The sequence below is a fragment of the Pinus tabuliformis genome, chromosome 2_2 (assembly GCF_031772625.1).
Source record: "Pinus tabuliformis cultivar Carrire ecotype Pingquan chromosome 2_2, CPIR1, whole genome shotgun sequence".
In the NCBI taxonomy this organism is placed as follows: domain Eukaryota; kingdom Viridiplantae; phylum Streptophyta; class Pinopsida; order Pinales; family Pinaceae; genus Pinus; species Pinus tabuliformis.
This window is the reverse complement of record NC_142300.1, coordinates 926,624,478-926,638,583: the sequence shown is the minus strand read 5'-3', so window position 1 is coordinate 926,638,583 and position 14,106 is coordinate 926,624,478.

Below are 14,106 nucleotides of genomic sequence, written 5' to 3'. Positions count from 1 at the left end.
CTACCACTTTGGGAGGCAACATGGGTCATCGACCCATGTTGCCCCAGATTCCCAAAAAAACGTCGTTTAGGGCCTCAAAACGGCTCCGGAAGTTCAGGACCCGAAAAACTGCTAAAAATAGTAAACTGTGCTACAATTTAGGAAATTGAAAACACTGAAAGAGACAGTTGTGGGGGTCCAAATGGGATAGTTGGGTGGCCACCAACATCCACCTGGATCATTCCTCCCCCCTTAGGAAGCAATGGTCCCCATTGCGTTGAGTTCCTCCCTGAGATGAGGAAGCTTCTGCTGAGCTGGGTCTCTGGTGAGCTGTTCTGTAATCTCTGATGTGACCAGAAATGGTGGGAAGCATGGTCGATGATGGTCCACATTGAACACTTGGTGCAAGCGAAGGAATGGAGGAATGCTGTGCTTCAAAGCATTGTTGCCCGTAGCCTTGGTACTGGTGTAAGGACCATGTCGGAGTGGTCGGAGCTTCTGATGGGCTCTTGTAAGGCGTTCTTTCTGCAGATGTAACCAAACTTTGTCGCCCACCTGAAACTTGTGTGGTACCCCTGTGGGTGAGGAGAAGTTGTTCCAGTGTTCTGTCATGACCGTATCCCTTTGCTGTTGCTGCTGCATGGAGGAACCCTTCGCGGGGGTCATGGATGTGATGGCAATCTTCCCCTTACTTTGGGAGTGAACCAGATAGATGAATTTCCTGGTCTGTGAGATGAGCTTGCTGCCTTTCTTAGCGGTGATCAAAGATGTGGCGGTAGGTGGGTCTACCTCCGGTATGCTGTATAATGAATTATTCAAAGAAATAATGACAACACGAGGCCTGGACTCATACACAGCATGTCGCCTCCACAAGTATGGCTGGCCTAATAATACATCACAAACATCCAGAGGTGTAACATCACATAATACCTCGTCTGTGAAGGGTTTGATGCTGTAGGGAAGGCGGCACTGCTGGCGAACTTTCAGATCTCGTCCTTCGTGAAGCCACCCGATACTGTATGGTTGCAGGTGCGGTGTAGTCGGTAGGCCCAACCGCTTCACGACCTCTGCTGAAATGAGGTTCTTTTGGCTGCCACTGTCGACAATGAATTGTAGCGGCGAACCCTTCACCCACATCTGTGAGTGGAAAAGACGCTCCCCTTCCTCTGGATTTTCGGGCTCATCTTTCTGGATCTTGGCGGTGGCAACAGTGGCACTGGGATCCGCATCAATGATTTGCTTTCCTTTGCCATTCCCCTTGTCGGGTTCTGGCTCAGGGTCGGAACCTGCATCTGATTCGGAAGCCTTCAACTCAGCCACCAGCGACTGCTTGGTCCGACACTCACTTGTGTTATGAGTGTGACTCTTGTGGAACTCACACCACTTCCCTGTGTCCTTCTTCAGCTTCGTGGCGTTTTTCTTTTCTTGCCGCTTCGACGGGTTGTCTTGGGTCACCCCGCCTTGACTTTGTCCTTTGGGCTTCAGATTTTCAGATCCAAAGTCTCGCTTCTTCTGTTTGAACTTTTGCTCGATTTTGACAGCGTATCGGTATGCTGTGCCGAGTGAGGAAATGTTCAAGAACACCATCTCTTCCTGGATGTATCTGTGTAGGCAGCCGTGGTATTTGAGTACTAGATGCAGCTCAGAATCTTTGATACCCAACTGTGTGCGTAGGGTATGAAAAATGTTTGTGAACTCCGGCACATCTTGGTCTCGTCCCTGCCGCAGTGTGGTCCATTTGATGTATTTATCCTCATAGCTTCCGACAGGGTAGTACTGCTCCTTGATGGCATCCCGGAAGTCATTCCAAGTGGGTGCGGCTGAAAATAGTGAGCCTGTACTTTCATCCTTCTGCTCGCAGTAGGTTTCCCACCAGTCTTTGATGTGGGGGGCTGCTTTGAGAAGAGCAAAAACAATCTTTTCCCGACTTGAAAATTCGTGAACAGAAAAATACCCATCTAGCAGATTTAACCATTTATCTACGGCATCTGCGTCTATTTGACCCTCGAAGATGGGGATTTCAAAATTAACTTGTACCTTAAATGGCGTGGCGTTTCCAGAGTCGCTGTTGGAAGCCGATGCGTCGCCTCTGGGTAGCCGCTGAAGGATCTGCGCAAAGCTATCCATCATCGCATTCCTTTGCCACTCGAGGGCTTCTTCGAGCAAGATTTTGATAGGATCTCCTGCCCCCTCATCTTTCTTCTCATCCACCATGGGAGGCCGTCGGGATTTTCGAGGCTGGTCTTGCAAAGGTTCGACCAGTTCAAGCCCTAACTCCTTATATCCCGACCTCGTTGGGGACATGCAAAGAAAAACAGAGAAAAAGCAGACCGCTCTGATACCACTGATCCGGATTTAAACAGGAACGCAACAAATTACAGAGATAACCATAAATATAGAGATGAGATAACCATAAACACTGAGATGCAGCGGAAATAATACTTCATTTCATTATTGTAAAATACTGAAATATGCTTACAAACAGAAATGGAAAGAAACCAGCTAGGGCGATGGTAGCTTATCTCTGAGAAGAGATGTGGCGGCTACATGCCTCTGAACTGTTCCGAACTGTGTTACAACAAGGCTTGAAGGCCTATTTATTGTTGAGAAACAATGGAAAACCCTTCACATCCCAAAACCTAACCCTAGAAGATGAAACGCCAAATTGTGGGCCCCGTTTGGGTAAATTGGTACATCAATTTCCCGGGGTCGTAACTTTGGCATACGATCTCCGTTTGACGCGTACGATAGCTCGTTAGAAAGATCTATCCGATTACTACCACTTTGGGAGGCAACATCGGTCCATGGACCCATGTTGCCCCAGATTCCCAAAAAAACGTCGTTTAGGGCCTCAAAATGGCTCCGGAAGTTCAAGACCCGAAAAACTGCTAAAAATAGTAAACTGTGCTACAATTTAGGAAACTGAAAAGACTGAAAGAGACAGTTGTGGGGGTCCAAATGGGATAGGTGGGTGGCCACCAACATCCACCTGGATCATTTATTATCAAAGCATCACTCGTGAAGGGTAAAATTTTGAACATAACGTTCTTTGACGGCTAGTATGAAGATCCAAAACGTCAAAAATATTTTGTTTGACATGTAAATAGAAATCCAAATTCCAACCCTGACTACGAGAATGTTACCACCAATCTCTCCCCTTTCAAATGATTTTTAAGTTTTTGAGTCATGCAAAAAGCGAAAAAAAAATGATAACCACGAGACAGCTACCACACATCTCTCCAATTTCAAATGATATGATTTCGATCAAATTTATAACTATTTTTCGATGATAAAGACTCCCACTAGAGCCGTAGTATATCTGCTATAAGTTTTGGATGGTTTTTAGCCAATTTTTTTGTTTAATTTACATGGGTCATTAGTACATCCGACATGCAGTGGAGATAAATTGAGAAAATTCAGAAGCGTTTGATTACAAACAAATTCAAGATTAAAAGTGTAGTTTCTTATGCTATCTTGTTAAGTGAAAAGGGGCTGCTCTTATTGAAGCAATTGCTATAGTGGGAGTCATAAGGTATTTAAAAAAAATTGAGCAAATGGAAGACGGTAGATGGCCTAAGGTTGTCTTTAATGACAAATTGTGCAAAAAAACAAAAACAAAAACAAACAAACAAACAAACAAACTTGGATGCAGGAAAATAACAAATGGTTTAATAAATGGGGTATTTGCTTAAACGCACAACAAAGAGATAAAAGCTTTTGTTATGGAAAAGTTCCACAAGCATACTTGGGATAATGAGCTAGGAAGAAAAAAAAGTATTATATTGAAGTGTTTAATCCCACTTATAGTCATCAACCAAAAAGCATACATAGAGGCTAATATCTCTTGGAGAGCCAAAATTCTTATTGCTTAGTTAAGGACTAATTATCATCAACTCCGTTGTGAAACAAGGCAATGGAAAATGGAGGAAAGAGTATGCATTTTTTGTTTTTTCAGAAAAGTGGTAACAAAAAAACATTTCATTTTAGAATGCGAGGCCTTCAAAGAAAAGAGGGAAAGTTATGCAGATACGCTGGCAGCTAGCTCTTGGGATAATCTATTTAGCGAGGGATTTGTCGAGACGATGGGAGCATTTATTGTGAAGCTTCACAAAAAAAGGACCAAATACATAGAGCAGATGAAGAAGCAATCTATCCCATAAACTATTTTTAACTTCATGGACGTTAAAATAATTTCTTTCTTCTTCTTTCTTTCTTTATTTTCATAAATTTAAATTATGAATTTTTCAAATTTTAGTTATATATAAAATTCCAATTTTAAAACATAAAAATAAAAATTTAACCAAAAAAAATTCACTAACCAAAAAACTCTAAAACGTATAATATTTAAACAACTTCCGTTCTGAATTTTAGGTAAAATGGCAAACCACGTGTTTATGAAATAAATTAATGAATGGATATTTCTATTTTATTAGATTGAAAATTTTCTTAGCATTAGGATTTGGTTAAAAAATTAAAGTTTCCTTTTACATAAAATTTTGTTTTTAAAAGTTTTAGTTTGTTTTTAAATTTTTAAATAATTGAAATTTTAAGAAATCGTATTAGAGTTTAAGTTGAAAAAATATTTCGCTCGAATTTTGTCAACAATATTCAGATTTTGCTAATTGATGTATATTTAGTTTGTTTGTCAGTTTTTTTTTAATCAATGTATTTTTCTTCTAAGGAGAAAAATTAAGTTTTGAACTAATTTCAGCATCTAGTCGAGCAGAGAGGCTCATTCTACAGCCCAGTATGATGTGTAACCTTGTCTGTCTATCATCAAAATTGAATTGAAATTTTGCTCATGTTGACCAAAATAAAAATAAATAAATAACTATACAAAACATTTAAATAATGTCAGCTCATAAAATATAAAAAACATTTAAATAACGTCGACTCATAAAAAAAAATAAACGTTAAGAAATTGGATCCCTCTCGGCTCATATTAGATCAGTGTTTAAGATGGATCTATGTTGATAACAATTCCAATGATTGGATCGACAAGGGGCACGAAGCTCCCTCTTTAGGGATGTTGTGATAGGGGATAGTCTTCTTGGATGGTGTCGCAGACATGACCCAGACAAAGAAATTCAAAACCAAAGCAAAACAAATCGAAGCGTCAAGCAAGGAGACTATTGTGTGTTGTTACATAGATTAATCAATTCCATGTGATTTAAATCCTATTATGTCTTTAGATGATAGTGTATGGTGCGCCTTTTTAATCTGAATTTTTTATGAAGTGTGGAATCTTCCTTGCTGAGTGTGTTTCATTTTTGCAGTGTGCCTTTTAATTCACGCAAGTTTGTATTTCCATTCAGGTCAAGAGTATTTTAATTTCTGCAAGCGTGTTCAACGACATCTTTTTTGTTTTACCTGGTCATTACATGTATTAGCATGATAGTGGAGACATGTTATGCTCTTAACCTGCAAGACGATACAAGAATACCAAATATGCGCAAAAATATACCCAGAACATAGAACAGCGAGAAATAACAGCAAGTATGTTATTATTCAGAAAGCAATGTTCACTTGCCTCTTCGAGGGGGCAACCTCCAATAGAGCAGAGCTCGATTACAAAATAAGGCACGATGCTCCTAGCAGGGAGTCTCTATCCTCTATATATGATTCGTACATGCAATACCATGGTTCTTATTAATACCATCTATCTAATACCATGGCCCATTTGCAACTAACTGTGGTCCCATCATTAAATGCGGGTTAACCATTTACAATTATTAATATGGGCTTTATTGACTCTTTACTTAACTATAACTATGACTCGATCCTACTACATAAATAAGGGGATTAGGGTGGGACTCTAACAAGACACCTTTGAAATAAAAAGACCTACCCTTTGATCCAGGAGGATTACGTTGATTTAGTTGCACAGGTGTTTAAGTGTCGTCATCAGTGTTCAGTACCATCGTCAATTCAGTCCAGCTTCGACAGTATTGGTTATGGATCAGGTTATTTAGGTAATATTTATGGTTTCATGGCGTTCAGTGGAGATGGTTTAGCACCTGGTTGTTGACATGAGTTCATTGATAGTTCCGCCAGGATTGGTTGACGACATGTGTGTTGTCGTTCGACTCATAGGATTTGGTGTCGACATGAGTGTCATCCGTGGCAGAGGTTCGTCATCGTAACTATAAGATTGTATCGATGATATGCATTTGGTTTTGTCACATTGTGACAAATGTATTATAAAAACCCTAAACCTTATACTAAAAACCTAAGTTCTAAGTGCTAAACCCTAAGCCTAAAACCTAAACCCTATGATTAAACCTATCATGCCTACCAAACCATCACATTGTTAAGTCATTAGCCTAAGCTATACAACCCTCGGCCTATGTATAAAACATTACATTCAAAACATTGTAATAACACAGGCCTAACCGCCAGATAACTGTCGGGACAGCTAACCGCGTTGGAGAACCATGTGACAGGGTTATGGATAGACCATCGAGGTTTCAAACCGCAACCGTTAGCATGTGATTAGAGCAGTGTAAACCGTCGAGGTTATCCAATCGACAGGCTTGAGGTTAACTGCCTGTAGAAAACCGTGTCGAAAGTTGTCATGTGAATGCTCTATGGTTAACGTTACAACAACCGCCAGTTGGAATCGTAGCAAAAACCACTACGGGATTGCATGTGAACATGCTGAAGCATTGACCGCCAGCTCGAAAACCGTCAGCAGAACCGCCGACACCTAAACCGCGGGTTTGGTCACCGCTCACATGAGCTGTCCAACCTCCGCCCGGTTAAATTTGACCGCAAACGGTTTTAGAGTTTATCCAAAGTTTATTTTGGGTTTATATGGTTTTGTTTGTTAAAACTAATTCGAAGGTCATGTCCAACTACCCTAGGTGTCACTTTGTAACAGGACCGAGCTTCAAACCTGACCCGAAGCAACCAAATGCATCTACAAACCAACCCAAGGTGTTTTTCATGTACCTGCAGGAATTTAAAAGGCGGAATTCCTCCATTGATCGGGGGGGAGTGGTTTTTGACTTTTGCTTGCAGATTCTAGAGGTCATAGGCAGTTTTGTTTTCAGTGTTACGGGAGCATCCGGAGTCGGAATTGGAATCCGTAAGAGGCGTTGGAAAGCTGGTTCAGAGGGATATCTGATGACAGTGATCAGAAGTGTCTGCGTGCATATTTAGACTGATCAAATCTCTGTGTAATCAACTCCTTATTTTAATTCCTAGTAAAATCGGTTGCCCATCTTGAAAGCGGACCCGGAGACATAGTCCATCAGGGACGAACTCTGTCATCAATCTTGCTGTCTGGTATCACTGTGATTTTATTGTTTTCACTTCTATTATGCATCTTTATTGTGTTTAATCAACTATCGTAAAGTCTTCTTCTTAAGCATGTTTTCCTCGATTTATGGACTTTCAGTTAACATTCAGATCATAAATGGCTAATCACTTCTACATCAGTATTAGTTTATGATCATTTCAAATCATATAATTTGGTATCAGAGTAGGTTTCATTTGTAGAATTTTCCATTGAATGTTAACTAGGTCAAAGTCACAACGAGGAGAAGGAATCCTTGAGCAAATCGATCCAGAGATTGGAAAGCGACGAGTCAATCATAAATCGACCATGTCAGGACCTGATGCAGGTGGAAAAACTGAAACTAAGATGAGTGAAGAACAGTTTCAACAAGCATTCTTGACTATGCAGCAAATGTTGGGAGAATTTTATGAAGGCAAGAAGGCAAGAGATGCAACTTCTTCTTCTAAGGCATCGAAGAAGGACAAAGGTAAAGGGAAGGCTGATAAACCTCATTCACCTCCATCATCTCCATCATCCTCCTCTTCTTCTTCTTCTTCCAGTGTAGAATCTGAAACGGAAAAGAAACCTAAGAAAACATCTCTTTTGAAACTTGATGTTAAATTTCAGTTACCTATTTATGATGGCGAAATGAATCCTGAAAAGTTAGATAACTGGATAAAGCAGCTAGAAGTGTATTGTCGCATTCAGAACATTTCTAATGATAAAACTAAAATTTAGTTAGCTACACTTAGAATGGGGGGAAAAACTTTAATCTGGTGGGAAAGTAAAACTCAGATAGATGTAAAGCGTAAAGGGAAAGTCATCTCTTCATGGTCTAAGTTTTAAAAATCTCTTAGGAAACAGTTCTATCCTTTAGGATACATGCAGCAAGCTGTTATTGATTGGCAGCTTCTGAGGCAAAGTAAAGGGCAGAGTGTTTAGGATTTTACTCAGGAGTTCAGAAAGAAAGCATTGGCGCTTGGTATTTCATTGGATACATGTGAAAATTTGTTAAAATACATTAGTAGTTTACATTCATATTTGCAGCATACATTATTGATGTTTAATCCTGAGGATTTTGATGAGGTGTGTGTTCAAGCCATACATATTGAATCAGGTGGCAGACCATTCAAGTTTTCATCACAGTCATCCAAAGAGTTGGAAACCAAAGATTCCAGTGATAGTAAGGGGAAGAACATTTCGAAGAGAAAGAAATCAGCGATGGATCATAAGGAAAGACCTGCTTGTTCTCATTGCCAGAGAATCGGTCATGATGAATCTAAGTGTTGGAAAATTCATCCAGAACTTAAGGAAAAAGGTTCCTTAAGGAGAAGGATGAAAAGAAGGCCATTGCAGCAGTCCAGCAAGATCTAGGTTCAGATTCAGGTGATGAAAGGAGGATAACCGCCATGGTTACGATAGGTAAAACTTCTGACACTAGTTCAAGTTCGAAAACTATTGCATCTTCATCAAACATAAATCCTTCACATGAGGATAAAAGAGTTGAATTGTTTAACATAAGGATAACTTCTAAGCATACAAAGATAGATACAATGTTTGACAGTGGATCACAGGCGAATTTAATCTCTGAATATTTAGTTAAAAGTTTGGGTTTGGAAACACAGAATCATCCAAGACCTTACCCATTAGGATGGCTAAATAAATCAACTCAGATAAAAGTCACAAAACAGTGTCGATTAAGATTTTCCATTACAACTAATTACATTGATGAAGTGGAATTATATGTGGTTCCAGTAGACATATGTGGAGTTGTCTTAGGAAGTCCTTATCTTTATGATCATGATGCAGTATTTTACAGGAGAGAACATAAATATCACCTTAAGAAAGATGGGGTTGAATTTATTGTCAGGGCACATCAAAACAAAAATCACTTGAATTCAGTTAATGTTAATCAGATGAAGCGATTAATAAGTTCAAACAAGATATTTGTAATCATGTGTGTAAAGGATCAACATAACAATCAACATGATTCTTGTTTAAGTTATGCAGCTCAACTTAAATATGGTTTGAGTAAAGATATAGAAACAATTACAACTCTATTTAAAACCAAACATCTTATTCATAAGCAAGGAATACAACATGAGTTATAGTGTGTGCCTAAAACTCCTCTTCCTAATGTCAGAATGAATCAATTCAGTTTAAGATTGGAACTTAACAGTTGCAGGGTACAAGTCAATATTGGGGAAAGTCAATGTTCAATTTCTCTTGTATTGTGTGGCCATGTCATGCTTCAAACAGTTTGGAAACCTCTTTTCAAGTGGAGAAGGAACCTATTTGTTTTCATATCCAAGCCTTTCCTAAAGCAATGTCAAAGTGTCTGATGGGAACTTATGCATCAGAGGAAAGTGCTAATCAATGGAAACATCATTTAATGAATGAAGGAAAATTGATTCAAACAAATCAACAGCTAAATCAATACTTTCAAAGACAAACTAAGTTGCAGCAAATTTCACCTTACAGTTGGATAGGTTCAATGCAGCAAGTTCACTTAGTAAACATGAAGCAGGAAAGTAAGTTTAATCAAGTAGCTAGTTTTATGTCAAAAGTATCTTTGATTGTCTCTGCCATTCCGCAAAATAGATTGTTTATACATGTTGATGGTATTAAACAACATCCAGTAGAGACTGTTTTCAAAGATTATGAATCACTAACTCATGGTTCTTTATGGAAAGAAATCAATTGCCATGTTCATAATAGGTTGTTTGCCCATCGTTGCAAGTTGTGTATACTGCAGATGGATGAAACAGGTCACAGACTCAAAAGGTACCATGGTCAACATCATCGGGATCATCACTTGCAGGTGATTGATCGAATGTATCGGTACATCGTCAGGTTAAGGTGGAAAGAGAGGGAGTTTTACCCTCATTGACTATTTGATTAGTCAAACTTTTGTGGTCCAAAAGCTTTCAAGTGGAGAGGAATGATCCAAGAGGATTCCGTTGATTCAGTTGCATAGGTGTTCAAGTGTCGTCGTCAGTGTTCAGTGTCGTCGTCAATTCATTCCAGCTTTGACAATATTGGTTATGGATCAGGTTGTTTAGGTAATGTTTATGGTTTCATGGCGTTCAGTTGAGATGGTTTAGCCCCTGGTTGTCGACATGTGTTCATCGACAGTTTCTCCAGGACTGGTTGACGACATGTGTGTTTTTGTTCGACTCATAGGATTTGGTGTCGACATGAGTGTCATCCATGGCAGAGGTTCGTCATCAGGGTTGTCATCGTAACTGTAAGATTGTATCAACAATATGCATTTGGTTTTGTCACATTGTGACAAATGTATTATAAAAACCCTAAACCTAATACTAAAAACCTAAGTTCTAAGTGCGAAACCCTAAGCCTAAAACCTAAACCCTATGATTAAAATTATCATACCTACCAAACCATCGCATTGTTAAGTCATTAGCCTAAGTTATACAACCCTCGGCCCATGAATAAAACATTACATTCAAAACATTGTAATAACACAGGCCTAATCACTAGATAACCGTCGGGACAACTAATCTCGTCGAAGAACCATGTGACAGGGTTATGGATAGACCATCGGGGTTTCAAACCGCAACTGTCAGCATGTGATCGGAGCAGTGTAAACCGATCCAACCAACAGGCTTGAGGTTAACCACCCGTAGAAAACCATGTCAGAAGTTGTCATGTGAATGCTCTATGGTTAACGTTACAACAACCGCCAGGTCGGAACCGCCAATTGGAACCATAGCAGAAACTACTACAGGATTGCATGTGAACATGCTGAAGCATTGACCGCTAGCTCGAAAACTGTCAGTAGAACCACTGACACCTAAAGCGCGGGTTCGATCACCGCTCACATGAGCTATCTAACCTCCGCCCGGTTAAATCTGACCGCAAACGGTTTCGGAGTTTATCTAAAGTTTATTTTGGGTTTATATGGTGTTGTTTGTTAAAACTAATTCGAAGGTCATGTCCACCTACCCTAGGTGTCACTTTGTAACAGGACCAAGCTTCAAACCTGACCAAAAGTAACCAAATGCATCTACAAACCAGCCCAAGGTGTTTTCATGTACCTACAGGCCTTTAAAAGGCGAATTTCCTTCATTGATTAGGGGGAGAGTTGTTTTTGACTTTTGCTTGCAGATTCTAGAGGTCATAAGTAGTTTTGTTTTGAGTGTTACGAGAGCATCCAGAGTCGGAATTAGAATCTGTAAGAGGCATTGGAAATCTGGTTCAGAGGGCTATCTGATGACAGTGATAAGAAGTGCCTGTGTGCATATTCAAACTGATCAAATCTCTGTGTAATCAACTCCTTCTTTTCATTCCTAATCAAATCAGTCACCCATCTTGAAAGAAGACCCGGAGACGTAGTCCATCAGGGACGAACTCTGTCATCAATCTCGCTGTCTGGTATCGCTATGTTCTTACTCTTTTCATTTCTGTTATACATCTTTATTGTGTTTAATTAGCTGTCGTAAAGTCTTCTTCTCAAGCATGTTTTCCTCGATTTCCACACTTTCAGTTAACATTCAAATCATAAATGGCTAATCACTTCTACATCATTATTAATTTATGATCATTTCAGATCACCCTGGTTGATAATTAATGATTGTGTTTTAGTTAGTTTAAGAAGTGATAAAACTGACCAAAAATTTTGGCATCTTTGTTAGGGAAGGCTATCAATTGATACAGTTAGCCAAAGCTTTCTTTTGAAATTCGTTTTTGATAGAGTGTTTCTAATTTTTTAGGCGTTAGGCGGTAAGATGAGAGCTAAGAACCTGCACATCACTCTAATATACCTGAGAGGGCTCACCACTATAATAATTAGAACACTTAGGGTATGTAAATTTTTTAATTTTCTTTTGATAGCGTGTCTTTAATTTTACAAGTGTTGGGTAGTAAGACGAGAGCTAAGAACCTACACATCGGTCTAATATACCTGAGTGGGCTAATCACTGTAATAATTAAGACACTTAATGTGTGGAAACAATTACACATAGGGTCCATGTGTAGAATGTATGAGTGAAGAAGAAGCAAAACTTAGAGACTAATAAATCCACAGGCAAAAGTGGCCATAAAAAGAACAAGAAAAATATTGATCAAGGGAGAAAAACATTTATCCAAGAATTAATCTCAAAAGAAGAGAGAGAGAAATCAACACCACATAGGGATGTAAGAAAAACAGGCCCACAAAAATATGCTACTTATCTGGTTCCTCTGTTTTAGGACCCCATTTTCCTCAAACTAGCCTACAAACTCCCAGATCTATAAACTCAACCCATGAACAAGAAGGAGAAAGTAGTGGTCATGAAGTTGGATTTGAAGGAAAAGGGGAAACCAGTGGGAAGCATCAAGAACTAGAATCAGAAGAAAATTCTTTTACTTTCCAATACCCAGACTCAGGCAGTGCAGTAAAACAACCAGTCCCAGAACAATCTGAGCCATTATCACAAGAGTCTCTATCTATAGAACATTCGCCCGAACAATCTTTAGAAGGATACTCACCAGAACAAGAATCAGGAGAAATTCCAATGGGGGATAACAACAACAATAACGGGATAGAGGCCACTATTACCACTTTTGAATTTCCAATAAGTGATATAAGGGGAGAAGCCCCTATGAAAAATATCCCTCTATTAGCCCTTCCATATTTCCAGGGATTGATTGTAGAAGATCCTGATACTTTTTTGTTTGAGTTTGATGTTCTGTGCAGGATTTATGATTACACTTTAGATGCTCAAAAGCTAAAACTATTTCCTGCCACTCTGAAAGGAGCAGCATTAAGATGGTTTATGGGACTAGGTTCTGCCACTATCCGAACATGGGGAGATATGAAGACTATGTTTCTGGAAAAATACCAGGACTATTGCTGAACTAGAGATCTAAGAGAGGAGATATTCATAATTACATAGAAGTAAGATTAAAATTTGGAAGATTACGTGGAATGGTTCCATTATAATCTACAAAGGTCTAAACATAGCGATTTTGATCCAAATATTTTGAAAATAATATTGATTCGAGGAATGAGAGATGATTGCCTTGATATGTTGAACCTGATAGGAAAAGGAGATATATCTCAGGATCCATATGATGATATAATAAAACTCTTCTTAAGGTGTTCGCGAGGATAATCATGAGGGAGAAGTATGGCACAAGATGCCTTTGTTAAAATACAGAAATCCACAAATGGAGGTGTGACCAGAGCTGAGATTGGAAACATGTTTGAGAATCTCAAGACTGATCTTCTCAGTACCTTATCTACCCAATTGACGACAACACAAGTGAAAAAGACACAAGATGAAGTTGATAAGGCCTTGGTCGTGTTCTGCCCAAAATGTAAAGAGAAACATTCCCTGAAGGAATGCAGAGTCAACAACATTAACTTGTGCAATCTTTGTGACCTAGAGCATTCTACAGGCTACTGTCCAGAACTCCCAAGACTAAAGGCAACACTCAAGGAATCAAGCAAGGAGGCTCAGTCTTCTTACTTTATTGGGTCCAGGAAGCCTTGGCAACCATGACCACCAGGTATGTCTCAATATTTTTCTTTCAATCCATGGAATAATGTATATAATGCTCAACAATTTCCATGGCAGTATCCCACTCCTCCTCTAGCTCAATTTCCTTCACCATGGAACCAATGGTCTCCTTCTCCACCTTTTCAGTATCCTCCATCTCAACCATATTCTTGGCCCCAGAATTGGAGGGGAAACTCTTTAGGCTCGGTCCCTCCTGCATTACTGATGCAACAACAATTGCAACTTCCACCTCTCTCATCATCTGCTACTACTCCTCCCATATGTCCCCAATTACCTGTACAGTCTAACCCTAACCCAAATAATAAGGCAACTCAGAATATAGAA